This window comes from Micropterus salmoides, unplaced genomic scaffold (genome assembly GCF_014851395.1).
Source record: "Micropterus salmoides isolate LMB-PRFRI ecotype aquatic unplaced genomic scaffold, ASM1485139v1 Ms_hic_scaffold_3, whole genome shotgun sequence".
In the NCBI taxonomy this organism is placed as follows: domain Eukaryota; kingdom Metazoa; phylum Chordata; class Actinopteri; order Centrarchiformes; family Centrarchidae; genus Micropterus; species Micropterus salmoides.
Window position 1 is genome coordinate 35,352,302 of NW_024042261.1, and position 14,624 is coordinate 35,366,925.

Below are 14,624 nucleotides of genomic sequence, written 5' to 3' on the forward strand. Positions count from 1 at the left end.
GAGGAGGAGGAGGAGGAAGAGGAGGAGCAGGAGGGAGAGGAGGAAGAGGAGGAGTAGTAGGGAGAGGAGGAGGTGGAGGAGGAGTAGGGAGAGGAGGTAGAGGAGGAGGTGGAGGAGGAGTAGGGTCATAATTGATAACACACCAATCAGAACCTTCAGTAGATAAAAGGCTTGAGTCAATGTGAAGGAAAGGGTCAAGGACACTGGAGAGGAGGAGGAGGAGGAGGAGGAGGTGGAGGGAGATGAGGAAGAGGAGGAGGAGCAGGAGGGAGGGGAGGAAGTGGAGGAGGTGGAGGAGGAGTAGGGAGAGGAGGAGGTGGAGGAGGAGCAGGAGGGAGGCGAGGAAGAGGAGGCATAGTAGGGAGAGGAGGAGGTGGAGGAGGAGTAGGGAGAGGAGGAGGTGGAGGAGGAGTAGGGAGAGGAGGAGGTGGAGGAGGAGTAGGGTCATAATTGATAACACACCAATCAGAACCTTCAGTAGATAAAAGGCTTGAGTCAATGTGAAGGAAAAGGTCAAGGACACTGGAGAGGAGGAGGAGGAGGAGGAGGAGGAAGAGGAGGAGCAGGAGGGAGAGGAGGAAGAGGAGGAGTAGTAGGGAGAGGAGGAGGTGGAGGAGGAGTAGGGAGAGGAGGAGGAGGAGGAGGAGGTGGAGGGAGAGGAGGAAGAGGAGGAGGAGCAGGAGGGAGGGGAGGAAGTGGAGGTGGAGGAGGAGTAGGGAGAGGAGGAGGTGGAGGAGGAGTAGGGAGAGGAGGAGGTGGAGGAGGAGTAGGGAGAGGAGGAAGAGGAGGAAGAGGAGGAGCAGGAGGGAGGGGAGGAAGTGGAGGAGGTGGAGGAGGAGTAGGGAGAGGAGGAGGTAGAGGAGGAGTAGGGAGAGGAGGAGGTGGAGGAGGAGTAGGGAGAGGAGGAAGAGGAGGAGCAGGAGGGAGGGGAGGAAGTGGAGGAGGAGGTGGAGGGAGAGGAGGAAGTGGAGGAGGAGGTGGAGGGAGAGGAGGAAGAGATTAAGGAAGAGGAACAGTAGGATGTGGAGGAGGAGTAGGGAGGAGGAAGAGGAGGAGGAGCAGGAGGGGGGGAGGAAGTGGAGGTGGAGGAGGAGTAGGGAGAGGAGGAGGTGGAGGAGGAGTAGGGAGAGGAGGAAGAGGAGGAGCAGGAGGGAGGGGAGGAAGTGGAGGAGGTGGAGGAGGAGTAGGGAGAGGAGGAGGTGGAGGAGGAGTAGGGAGAGGAGGTAGAGGAGGAGGTGGAGGAGGAGTAGGGAGAGGAGGAGGTGGAGGAGGAGGAGTAGGGAGAGGAGGAAGAGGAGGAGTAGTAGGGAGAGGAGGAAGAGGAGGAGGTGGAGGAGGAGTAGGGAGAGGAGGAAGAGGAGGAGTAGTAGGGAGAGGAGGAGGTGGAGGAGGAGTAGGGAGAGGAGGAAGAGGAGGAGCAGGAGGGAGGGGAGGAAGTGGAGGAGGTGGAGGAGGTGGAGGAGGAGTAGGGAGAGGAGGAGGTGGAGGAGGAGTAGGGGGAGGAGGAGGTGGAGGAGGAGTAGGGAGAGGAGGAGGTGGAGGAGGAGTAGGGAGAGGAGGAAGAGGAGGAGTAGTAGGGAGAGGAGGAAGAGGAGGAGGTGGAAGAGGAGTAGGGAGAGGAGGTAGAGGAGGAGGTGGAGGAGGGTAGGGGAGAGGGGGAGGTGGAGGAGGAGTAGGGAGAGGAGGAAGAGGAGGAGGTGGAGGAGGAGTAGGGAGAGGAGGAAGAGGAGGAGGTGGAGGAGGAGTAGGGAGAGGGGGAGGTGGAGGAGGAGTAGGGAGAGGAGGAAGAGGAGGAGGTGGAAGAGGAGTAGGGAGAGGAGGTAGAGGAGGAGGTGGAGGAGGAGTAGGGAGAGGGGGAGGTGGAGGAGGAGTAGGGAGAGGAGGAAGAGGAGGAGGTGGAGGAGGAGTAGGGAGAGGAGGTAGAGGAGGAGGTGGAAGAGGAGTAGGGAGAGGGGGAGGTGGAGGAGGAGTAGGGAGAGGAGGAAGAGGAGGAGAAGTAATGAAATGTGAATGAGATTCAAGAAATGTGTTCAAGCAATCAAGTATAACTGTAAATACATTTTAAATAAAATGTAGTAATTCTACTTTCTAACATTCATCCAGTCACAGCGGGCTGTTGACGAGTTCCCTTGTCTCGTGTAACCTTACATAAAAATTAAGGGTTCACAGATTTTTTTATTTGGGAAATCGAGAACAGTGGAATCAGCACTCAGTGGTGATACTGGTATCAGATCAGCACTCGGTGGTGATACTGGTATCAGATCAGCACTCAGTGGTGATACTGGTACCAGATCAGCACTCGGTGGTGATACTGGTATCAGATCAGCACTCAGTATTAGCAGATGCACTGAGTTGAGGTATGAGAATCTGTATTAGGAGAGAAAAGACGAGATTGGTGTATCTGAACTGTATGTGGAACATAAGGGAAAATATATATACTGGAACGTCTTCAACCAAGTCCAGTTGCCCTTGACTTTAACATTCGTGGATAGTGATTTATTGTATTTCCTGGATAAGGAATGACGTGAAGGACAGAACCAACAGTGGAACATAGTTAGGAAGGAATGACTGGTAGTTCCAGTACAAAACTCTTAGACCCAAACACTACTGGTTATTTTCTAATTTCATACCTGTGTTTTTTAAACCCAAGAACACACTAAAACAGATGCTGGTCCACCCCAAAGACCGCACACCCAAACACAAGAAAAGCAGTCTAGTGTATGTGGTCCAATGCAGTGAGGAATGCACAGACCTGTATATTGGGGAGACTAAACAACCACGACACAAACGCATGGCTCAACACAGAAGGGCCGACTCCTCAGGTCAAGACTCTGCAGTCTACTTACATCTGAAGGACAGAGGACACTCGTTTGAGGACCACCAGGTGCACATTTAGACAGAGAAGATGGATGGTTTGAAAGAGGTGTCAAGGAAGCCGTCATTGAACAGGGGAGGGGTCTACGCCACCACTTGTCCCCCACTTACAATGCTGTCCTTCATCACTTCCCAGGAAACTCAACAAACGTAACCTATTGGCCTCAGGTGAAGATACCAAGATGGTCGTTCAGTCTTGGCCTCCAGTAGTCCTAACGACTGTAACGACTGTCGTCACAGCAACAAGGAACACTAACGAACCAGCGGTACCGACGATCCTGGCAAACGACCCCACTGAGGTTAAATAGCTGAGTTTCCCTGCCAGTCAGTCAGAACTGAAGAAGTCCTTTGGATGAGGGACGAAACGTCTTCCAGTATCTTCAACCAAGTCCAGCTGCCCTTGACTTTAACCTTCGTTGGATAACTATGACCTGGATGACTGAGAAACCTCATAGACAATAAATCACTAGTTAGTCATGACAGCGAGGGGTGAGGTGCCAGAGGCAAACACCACGCTACGATGGATTCACCCAGCGTGGGATGATTGTGTAAATCGCATCAGGGCATCTCCTTTTTCTACGCAGTAAATAAAGAGGGAACTTCTCCGCTCTGGAGATGTATTTTGTCTTTTTTGGATTACTGTGTCCAAACATTCCCAGTCTCTCTCGTTGTCTCTCATTTCCCCCTAATTGTAATCAACTTGAATCCGCCTCTTTCTTTTTGTCTTTCTCTCCTAATTGGGTTGTTTTTTGTATTCATGGGACATCTCCCTCTGTTTTCTCTCCTAATCATACTCATTTCAGCTGTTCAGCTATCTCTCTGTCCTAAGTATGCCCTAGTTATGTATTTTTTGCTCTCTCTCTCCCCTAATTACACTCTATTGGTCCGTTGCTATATTGACCTCTTTCTTCATCCTTCTACATCCGGCTCTGTGTATTTATCATTCCAGCAGACTATTTGGCCTCTTGTCCTTTCCCATCTATTTTCCTATCAATCTATTTCCAGTCGCTGCTTCCAACCTCCTTATTTTCCAAACTAACCTCTCTCCGCTCTTGACACTGATCTAATTTTACCATGAATGTGTGTATGTTGTTTCTGAAGAGAATTCTGTTGTTTACTGGGAAATACAAGTAAAAATGCCCTGTTCATTTCCATTAAGCTTGTTCTGGCTTTGACTGAAGAGTTTTTTATGATCTCTGCCAGGCGTAATGCTCAAGGAAGTCTTGCAAGTCTTGATGTGATTCACAATTTTTGAAGAACCTATTTATTGACTGCTCCGTTTAATACTGCCACTGGGTGACTCCTCACTCCTAACCAGCCGGTAGGTAAGTATGTTAGTTACATAAGTTACGTTGCGCTATGCATCTCACATTGTTCTCTCTATGACATCCGTGCATAAAATGAAACACTGTCTCAGAATATAAGTCAGTAGAGACTAAATGGTGTGAAATGACACAGGAAAAGCTAAAATGCGTTGTGATAACATGCAAAATGACTTAAGAGATTGTGACGTGTTATGCATGCACAATTTGGTGATACCAGGCCTGGTGGAGATCTGCAATCTACTGAGCTATTCTAGTTGAACGTGTTTTACAGCAAATCTAGCCACTTCTTCTAGTCAATAGTGGATCGTTTGATCAACAGAAAGTTAAACAATTTTGATAACTGAAAAACCACTCTGGATGAACAACATCTTCAATCAAAGTCATTGATTTTTTCACTTAAATTCCTTTATACATTTAAAACTACAGAATTTAGCAAAGCATGGAAATGTTTTGTTTTTCTATCATCATTGGTATTAATCTAAACTGACAGTCATGCTTACCAGAGATATCGACCTCCCTCCTATAACTATCAATCTTATTTCGTTTCAGATGAAAAAATGGATTGAAGGAGTTTGTGTATCTACATTAAACTTTTATTAAGTTTTCATGATTTTTGTCAGTATGTGATGACATTAAAGTAGACACCCAATATTGCATATTTCCTCTGCATTTATCTCTTGCTTTTGTACATTAACAAATCATTTTAACTGGTGAGATAAATCACTGAAGCAGCAGACAGAGACAGGAGGAGGAGTGGAGGAGGAGGAGGAGGAGGAAAGGAGATGACACAGGAAGCTGGAGAGCCAAGCTAGAAGGGCAGGTACATGCCCCTTGCCTTCACATCGCCACTCTCATTCAAAGAAACTAGGTGACTCATATTCCAGGGAGGGAAAGAGAGAGAAATGAGGGATCAAACAGGAAATGAAGAGAGGGGGGCAAGATGAAAACAATAAGGGTGGATGTCCAGGTGAGATTTATGTTGGGCTCCAGGTGGGACACTTGAGCAATGATGCTGTTTAAGATTCATGAGCATGATGGACAGACTGACCAATAGATGGATATTTGTTGGCTGAAGGGTGGATTGACATGAACGGATGCAGGAACAAATAAATGGGTTTAAAGATATATAGATCAATAGGTAGATGGTGGATGAACAGACCCTAAAATGTTATTTTTCCTATCTTTCTGAATGAAAGACAAAACAAGAAAGCATATCTGCCTTCTTTCCTTCTCTCTAACACACACACACACATGTGCACACACTCCTCCTGAATAATTTACATCCACTAGTTCCTCTCCCACACTAATCTGTCACTTCCTCTGCTTCTCTGTGACTTGTGTATAAATGCTGTGTGTGTGCATATTTGGATGTGCATGTGAATTCATTTGCATGTACGTATGTGAGTGTTTCACGAGCAACTGTTGTTGTTTGTTTGTTGGCTGTGGCAGGCTCTCAGGGCAGCGCACGCACACAAAGGCGGCAGTGTTTTAACTTGAAAGTAGCTTGGCTCTGCAGAAAACCGTCCACTTCTGCTGCTCAGGACTCAAACCACAGCACAAACAGCACAGAGCTGCTGCCTCCCAAAACACCACAACTACTTTGAACTCTGGGTGGACACTCACCTCGCATCCTGTGGAACAGAAGCGCTTTTCTCTCAATGGAAAGTAATCTGCAATATATAAATATAAATATACTGTATGGCCAATCTGAAACTATATGCACAAACTACATGCATATGAACAAAATTATAAACGCAACACTTTTGTTTTTGCCCCCAATTCATCATGAGCTGAACCCAAAGATCTAAGACTTTCTCTATGTCCACAAAAGGCCTATTTCTCTCAAATATTGTTCACAAATCTGTCAAGAAAGTGAGCACTTCTTTGCCGAGATAATCCATCCACCTCACAGGCGTGGCATATCAAGATGCTGATCAGACAGCATGGGTATTGCACAGGTGTGCCTCAGGCTGGCCACAATCTCATCCTCAACAGTACATACATTCAGTTTTAAGACTGTATGTTTTATTCTGGCAAAATCCAATCTAATGGAACAGAAATACCTGAGATATGTGCCTCTGGGACTGGGTTTCTTCTGTGTTGAGTTCACACAACTAACACTGAATAATTCAGTGAGTTCAGTGTTCACAGCTGAACAGGGTCTCAGACAGAACTGAGGTGGAGCTCTACGAGGAGACCATGTTCAGCTTAGACTGCGGTTTGTATTTAATTCTATGTTTTACTGTGTGACATGTACCTGTTCATCATTACAATGACTGAAAACCTCAATTACACTGCTGTAGACTAATGCACACGTTTTACATTCTGTTTGCATTGTATTTATACTGCATTATCACGTAAATGGTAAGTTTAGTCTATAATAAAACTGATTTTATGTCAGACAGGAGAGACTTCATTTAAATTTTTGTTATAGGCATACCTTTCCCTCACCATGATTGACAAGTGAATGAAACAAGATTAACATGATTACTTTGAGTATAATCAATGTGCAACACATATATTTAGTGCTGTAATGGTGCTGCAACAGTCAAGTTAAATCTTACACTGCACTAAAAAACTGTCTGAGCCTGGGGTCACCACTGAGATGTCTTACACAAAGGTTTTGACTGACACATACAACACGGAGGTCTGAAGGCTCTGTGTCTGCGTCTCACAAAATATCTTTTTGTCTGAGTGGCTCGCTGGCTGGTACAATGGTTTGACTCACAGTGATACAGCTCAGAGGCTACTGGCTGACAAGGCAGATTATAAAAAAAATCTTTACAGGTGCTGTAGAGTGGGTCAATGAAAAGCTAAGGCATGAATGTTTAGGCAGGTGAATGGGCGACCAGAGGATAGCTGTCTCACCTAAATTGAAATAGTTTTGAGCTTAAACTAAGTTGGGAATTTATTTTAAATGATGCGCTTCAGTTGCCTAAAGTAAATGCATTTTGCATTCTGCATGACCATAGACAGTATATAAAGATGGACGATATGTCTCCACTTCGTCCTGCTGTACAAAAATGAAGCTGAAATATCCTCAATATGGGCGGTGACATCTTGCACTGGTGATATCGTTTGAGCCAGTCTGAGCAATAGTGATCAGGGTTAGAGCCGCGGGATCAAGGTCCCGCCCATACACCCAGCCAACTTAATAGCGTCCAGCACTCAGCTGTCAATCATGACGTGAAACCTCCTTTTTATAGCATCAATTAACTAATTAAAACCAAACTTTGCAGAAAATGTCACATGAACATACGTATATCAGAATGAAAACACCTAAAATGACAGAAAGCATCTTTGGGAAAATGTATTTGACCTGTCCTTTGATTCTTTTTAGTTTGTCCCATGTCCCATCCTCTAACCAGGAGGGGAAGGATATATACAGTACTGTACAAAAATTTTAGGCAGGTGTGGAAAAATTGCTGTAAAGTAATAGATTCTATTTATCAATTAACGCACTAAAAACTGAATAAGAAGAAAAATAAGTCAAATAAATATTTGGTGTGACAGCCCGTTGCCTGCATGTATATATATAATGTTTTTAGTAGCACACTTGTTCTTTTTACAGTTGCTTTGGCAATGTGCATGTCTGTTTCCCATGTCAATAAGGCCCAATTGAATAGAATGGTTATAACACATTAATGTAGAAAATGAATCCACTGGTCGCTCTCAACCAGTGGATTCATTTTCAGCTAAAGGAGATAAAAGGAAGCTACGGTGAACGCAGATAAAAGATGCTCTGTGGAGGACGAAAGTAATTCAGGATTGTTATGGGATGAGGAGAGGCATTTAGAAAGAGCAGGGTTGACTGACACATTGGTTACATCTGCATTTCGTAGACACACTGGAACCACATGAACAGATGAGATGGTGGAAATGCATTAGAAAACAGGAAAGGAGAGGAAGATAGAATACCAAAGATCTGCTGTTATTTCTCACTAAATACCACTAAAATACTGCTACCACTACAACTATATAGAGTTCAATCCAGACGTCTTTAAGGGTTTTTTTCTTTGCAAAGGGTCAGACAAACATACAGAGTGCAACCAGTCTGCAGAATGTAAGACAAAGAGCTAGTGAAGCAACACGTTATTTCATATCCTAAGATTATTACGCAGCTGTCCAAGGGAGAACAGGGAGTAGGAACCAACTGTCCTAAAATGAAGACCTTTCAAGGACAGTCAGATAAGAAATAGAAATAAGAAACTCTCTAACAAGCTACTATATCAAACACAATGAAACATTAAAAATCCATCACAGTGTTTAAATACTACTAGTTTCCTTTGTCATCTTTCTACATGATTGGCTCACAGGAGGATCACCATGGTACACCAATAAGAAAGTAAGAGGAACAACTGTTTCCTGATAAAAACATTTATTGCCATTGTGCATATACTGTATGTAGAGCAACAGAAGATGATGAGACCAAACCACTAGGTAGCTAACAAACAATAAACATTAGGACTGTAACAAAGGGATGAAGGGTAGGCCTACCATTCCAAAAATTATAAAGTACTACATAACAAAAAATGTCTAACTTAGGTTATGAGGATTCTTGCATTTCCCTAAGATCTACATTTAACAAACCATGTGCAACCTGCAGTTGCTGCAATGTATTCCTTATGGGCAATTGCGCCCGTCAAATTTACATCCACAAAGAGCTTTTTGCCACTGACAGGCTCAGACTTTTAGATGAGATGTTCTCACTCTGAAATCTTGTGGGAAGCAAGTTGCATGAAACACCGGTGGAAACAAAGGAGAGGCATTTTATCTGTATGTTGAGGAACTGCTAGCAAGACTTTATTTTCTAATGTTACTCCAACACAACAAACTGCTCTCTTCAACTCTGACTCACGTTTCCACTATTATCTTCCTGCAACAACTCACGTCTCACGAGATTTCAGAGTGAAAACTGTCCTTGAGTGAGTCCTGTGTTTCTAGACTCAAAGGGTGTCAACGAGAGTCACTAGTAGGGATCCTTTCCATGATGTTGTTAGACATCTCGTATAACAGTCTGAGCCTTTTCGATGGTAAGTTTGACGTGCACAATTGCCCCACAGGAATACGTGGTGCAATGTTTACGCCTTTTATTAGATAGCCAACAGAAGAGACATGACAGGAAATAATGGGGAGAGAGAGAGACAGGGAACGACATGCAAGAAAGGGGACGCCGTGGTATGTGGATGGTGTTCCAATCCCAAGGCCAGTAGGACGACCCAAAATAGTAATCATCTGTTTACTAGCAGATTTTTTTAGAAAACAAATGATATTTGATGAAAGTGAACATATAAATAGAAAATATATTCTGTGTGAATATTTTCTGGTGACAGTAAACATTATGCAAATTATATACAAACGCTTTCTTGTTATGCCGATTACATTACCTACAAAACATATATGAAGATGTAAATTGGTTTTACATGACTGTAATTATTTAGGAAATAGTTGCATTTACTTTCTCACTCACATCCCTTATCTACAGTAGACTACATACAGTTTTAACATTTGTTCATTGTCATTTATTAAGTACACAATATAGGCGTTATCGCTTAAATAAAAAGACTTGATGTGATGATGAGGTTTGCATAAGGTAGCTTGTTTGTGTGTGTTTTTTTGTGTTTTCCTCTTGTGTTAAACAAAGTGTTTACAGAGGAAACATACAATATCCCCATTAAAGTAAAGTGATTATATAACAGAAAAGGATTATGCAAAAATAAAGAACCAAAAAACAACATTAAAAAAATCAGGGGGCAAGTAAACACGTTAAAACAGTTACATCAGTGTGACAGTTGGAAGCCACATCGTTGTTCTACAAGCAGTTTGGATTATAGAACAACAAAAAGCTCCCTGAAATCCCATCCTTTAATCCACCCCTTCTTACTCCTCGACAAAATTTCACTTCTCCCCCTCTGCTCAACAGAAATATGTTTAGTTGGCTGATTTATGCAAATGTAAGCACAGTGTCTTTGGGGTGGAATTTAGAAAATTGTGAGACTGATTATAATGTGGTATGACTGAGTGTGTGTGTGTGTGTGTGTGTGTGTGTTGCACATGGTTTATTTGTAAAATGGATTACTAAAATTTGATTTTCTTGTCACTATACATAGTCCTGAATAGTAATGAGGCTCCAGTATAATGGCAGCAATTCCTGCTGAGATATAACCGGGACCCTGGAGTCACATTATAATAGAATTATACAATAGACCTCACACAGAGTTCCTCAGGGGACACACAGCGGCTACTGGACTCACCAGACACACATAACCACAAAAGAGCATAGTTTTCTGTTGTTATGTCCAGGGTCAATTTAAAATGTCCCGGTGGATGTGCATTACTGTTCTCCAAATGTTTTCAGGTTAATATTTCATTTACTCTGTACCACAGAGAAAGTTTTGTAGTCTTATCGCAGAAACCTGCGTGACAAAAGCCTAAAAAGTCCTTAAAAAAAAACTAAAAAGTCTGCAGTGTCTAGTCTGAATGACTACCGCCCTGTGGCACCCCAATTCTAATGAAGTGCTTTGAGAAACTGGTTCTTCAGCACATAAAGAACAACATCCCAGTCAGCCTGGACCCTCAGCAGTTTGCTTTCAGAACCACCAAAACGCGAAAAGTATAATCCTTGCTTTAGGGATCCATATACAGATTGTTCATGCCATTTGTGTTTACATTTAAAATCATTACTATAGAATATTTCTGATTTTTTTAAAACTCAAAAATATAGATATCAATATTAGCTTTTAATTCAGAGTGGGTCACGCCAACCTCTACACTTGTCCAATCCACTCATTGGCACCAGATATTTTTTTATTCTTACGTCTCCTTTTTAAGAGGTTTTACATTTACATTTTCAACGATTCAAGATCTTCTAGCACCCCAGAACAACATTTAACCTGAATATCTTTGGTTTGGTCAGATAAAACAATATGAAGATGCCACCTTTGGTTCCTAAAAATTATAATCAGCATTTTACAGAAAACATGCTTAATCAAGAAAATTAGCAGCATCTTAATCAATAATGAAAATAGTGGTTAGATGCAGCCCGACAGGATAATACAGATTTATGTCTAGAATCGAGCCAAATTATAATACAGTGGTTATTATTATTCAACACAGTCTGATCTGAATACATTTGTTCCAGAAACATTTTCTAACAAATTTAAATACAAAATTAGAAGGTATTCCTTGCTATGTCCAGGGCCTCCTGGAACCCCAAACAAGGACCCCTGAACTACCTTGTGCCCCAGTTTGGGAACCACTGACATACACAATACCAACATAGCCACAGCAGTCACTCATTATAACAAGGTATTCAAGCCAATTCCTTATTCAGACAGCATCAGTCATCAGACAGACAAAATAATCTTAATACCTAAACGTTTTGTTTTTTCTATAAACCAGGAACATAAAACAACTGATATGAAAAAAAGTAATTACATGCAAACTACTATAATTGACATTATTAATCTGTTTGACTAATTTGTGCTATCTTTATTGAAGATCTTTTATTTTCTCTGATGATCATTTTCATTCTGATTAGCCTCTATTCGGAAAGGAGTAAGGAAAGACTTTTAAATATAAACATACAAATCGTCTTAACCAGTGATTTACCTTTTACTATACTTAACAGTATCTCATCTCAGTCTGTTTGGCTAAATGATAATCTGCATTTAAGCACCAGACTCCGCCCTGCCCCCGAGGTCAGCAGCATCAGTCATTATCGTGCTGCAGTTACAGCCTTGGAGATAAGTGCCATAATTGAAATTTATGTGACACATGAGCTATCAAGCCCTGGAATATCTCTGCGCACACAAAGCTAAATGATGAATGATAATTGACATCAAAGTATACGTGACTTATGGGACATGCACTGCATGTAAGGCATACAATTTATAAAATATGACGACCTGCTGCAGGCAGGAGGCGGTGCATATCCTATGAAGGGAACTGTGGTATTGATAGAGTAAGTTCTTTCTCTTTGCTTTTCACACCTTCGATGGAAAAAAAGTAGGTCTGTCAGGTTGCAGCCACAGGGGAAGCTGAGAGACACTCTATGATTTAGTTTTTTGGTACAAACTCCTACATTTGTATTGTCTGGCTTTGTAGCTTATAAAAACAATGCATGTGTTTTAGACTGCGCTGAGATAAATAAATGCAGATAAATGCTTCTTGTCAGAAAGGTCATGCTGATACTGATAACAGTTTATACTGCTACAGTGAAAAAGAGTCATAACTCTATGATGATACTGAGTCATCTGTTTTTCATTTCACAGTTTTTATTCCTCTATATGCACCTTGAATTCAAGTGTTTTTATTTTCATCTATGTACTAAAGAACATAAAAATCAGGCAAAAAAGTAGCTCACATCAACGTGGGGGTGTAATGGAGTGTAAAACCCTGCTCTTTCTTTATAACACACAGCAGGGTTTTACACTCCACTGCACTCCCCTGATATCATTCAAGAAACATAATGCATCATAAAACAAATTCTACTCAACCATCTGATCTTATCCTCACACACTTTTCCATAAATTACTCTCTGTGCCATGAAAAACATGGATTATGATGATGACGCAGTGGCTTGACATTCAACTGTAATTTGCAGAAGTTGTTGGGAAAGTGACATAAGTTAAGCATAAGCCATACTGGAAGGCTCAATGGAGTGACTGGAAACAGAATGATGGAGGGGTGAAAACAATTTGTTACCAGCAACATATTGGTTTGTAGCAGTCATCACGCTGCATTAGATGAGATTAGAAAACCATACAGCCTGCTGTGGTGCAGGGCAATGGAGGTATAATAACAAGTTGCTGATGCCAAATCCCTCGACTGCTGAGCTCCATCCTGCCAAGCCTGACTGGAGAGGATTTCATCTCTTATCTATCAAATAGAAAATGAAACATTGCATTTTGAAGTATGGGCACAGGGCTGGATTTATTGATGACTACCAATGGTTGTTAACAGCTGAATACAACAGGCCCAAATCTGGAGATAACAAGGGAAAGAAGTGAATTTGAATGAGAACTTCAAACATATAAAGCTCAAGAATTCCATTATTTTAAACCATTTTTAAGCTATTTATAGCTTAGCATGTTTGTCACCATGTATTCAAATGTAATTATCTCTCGGTGCAGCAATAACTGTGATGTCAGCTACATCAATTCCCTGCTGAGAGCATTCACTGAGTGACACCCTGTGCTGTCACATCCAGACAATAAAACTTAATGAATGTATGTGGAGAAGCCCAGCTCGAGCAGACATCCTCCACTAAAACCCAATTACAAAAAGCCCAATACGCAGCCATTCCCTAGGTAGAGTGAGCATGACCCACTGGACATCTATGCACCTTTACCTGCGTAAGCTCAGGAAATTGCTTCCATACCCCGTTTGCCCTCCCTTTAACAGGGTTGGCAAGGCAGACAAAAAGCTGGTCCGTTGAGATCTATGGTGGTCCTGCCAAGTCGTTTCCAAATCTGTTCCACTGCATCAGGGTGGAGTCTCCACTTACTGGCCAGGGTGGAGTCTCCTCTGTGCTCCACTTTTCAGCATCCCTGGGATTTGTGCCACTCGGCGGGATGACAGGTGCGTACTGCTCCATGAAAGCAGACTGCAGAAGAGAGCAGTCGAAGGGAATGTGTCCCAATCCTGTTTGTTTATGTGCACCATAACTCACACATTGTTGCTGTGCACCAGAACATGGTGTCCCGCCAGCAGACTCATGTCGTTAAAATGTGACAGAAACACAGCAAATAGCTCCAGCATATCGATGTGCCATGTCTTCTCCTAGTCCGTTTAAGTCCCGTTCGCATGAGTTTGTGCAAATGCCACTCAAGTCCTATTTGGACGCATCTGTGAGGACCTGAATGGGAAAGAGGATCCGGCCCAGAGGGGCTCAGAAGTGCTGAGTCGCTCCATGGGAGCAGAGTCCTTATGCACGATGGTGTGAACCCTATCATCTTGTCTCTCGGGTGGGAGGGGAATGTCTATTTGGCATACAGCCAGCACTTCCTCATCGTCAGCAAGCCAAAGACACTGCTGGAATCAGACATGCCATAAATCACAGTAGCTGCTGGCACTGGCAGAGATGAACAATGTGATGTTGATATCGGCTTGTCTCGGGGACGATAAATGAGCCTGATTCTCTACAGAATCCAACTCCAGACTTAGAAAACAATCTGTCTGACTGGGGTGTGGACACTGGCCTGATGAGCTGAGTCCACCAGAATCAACAGATTGTCCAGATAGTCAAGAGTTTATATCCTCTGACCTCTTGTCGGTGTCAGCGCTGCCTCTAAGCATTTGGTAAAGTGCAAGGACCAAGAGTTTAGCCGAATGGCAGAACTTGGTATTTATCCTTGTAAGCAAAGCACTAAAACTGTGCTTTGGCAGTATTGCTATGTAAAAATAAGCACCCTAAAGTCACGT

General features: G+C 42.8%; 1 protein-coding gene across 2 annotated transcripts in view; it reads right to left on the bottom strand.

Moving 5' to 3' along the window:
• The window catches only part of slc8a2b (solute carrier family 8 member 2b), a 170,977-nt gene that overhangs the window by 92,336 nt on the left and 64,017 nt on the right, over positions 1-14,624 (bottom strand). The window contains exon 1 of one of the 2 annotated variants that reach the window (XM_038693591.1): positions 13,552-14,098. The exons of the other annotated variant lie outside the window; for it this stretch is intronic. The gene's annotated coding sequence lies outside the window, so the exon portion shown is untranslated. Of the gene's footprint in view, positions 1-13,551; positions 14,099-14,624 lie in introns of those variants that run through there. 2 annotated transcript variants of the gene reach the window in all.